The sequence below is a fragment of the Protomyctophum bolini genome, assembly GCF_963924005.1.
Source record: "Protomyctophum bolini genome assembly, chromosome: 8".
In the NCBI taxonomy this organism is placed as follows: Eukaryota; Metazoa; Chordata; class Actinopteri; order Myctophiformes; family Myctophidae; genus Protomyctophum; species Protomyctophum bolini.
The window spans coordinates 44,123,398-44,123,773 of NC_137869.1; positions in this window are offsets into that span (position 1 = coordinate 44,123,398).

The following is a 376-nucleotide window of genomic DNA, read 5'->3' on the forward strand; positions in this document are numbered from 1 at the left end:
GACGAGAGACCCCCGGACGGTACGGTGGTTCAGGAGGTCTGTCTGTCTGTCTGTCTGTCTGTCTGTCTGTCTGTCTGTCTGTCTGTCTGTCTGTCTGTCTGTCTGTCTGTCTGTCTGTCTGTCCGTCCGCCCAGCTGTCTGTCCAGCTGTTTGGTTCAGTGAGACATGCAGCTAGCTGCCTACTCTGGGTTGCATGCATGCATGCGCGTCCACGTAGCCCAGCAATGGCAGCGTGCTCGACTCGTGAACGTGCACATGCTGCTGCACGTCGCATGGAAGCCCCGAGCACGCGGGAGAGACACGCCCCCGAGAGAGAGAGAGAGAGAGAGAGAGAGAGAGAGAGAGAGAGAGGGGCACAGAGGGAGAGAATGACAGA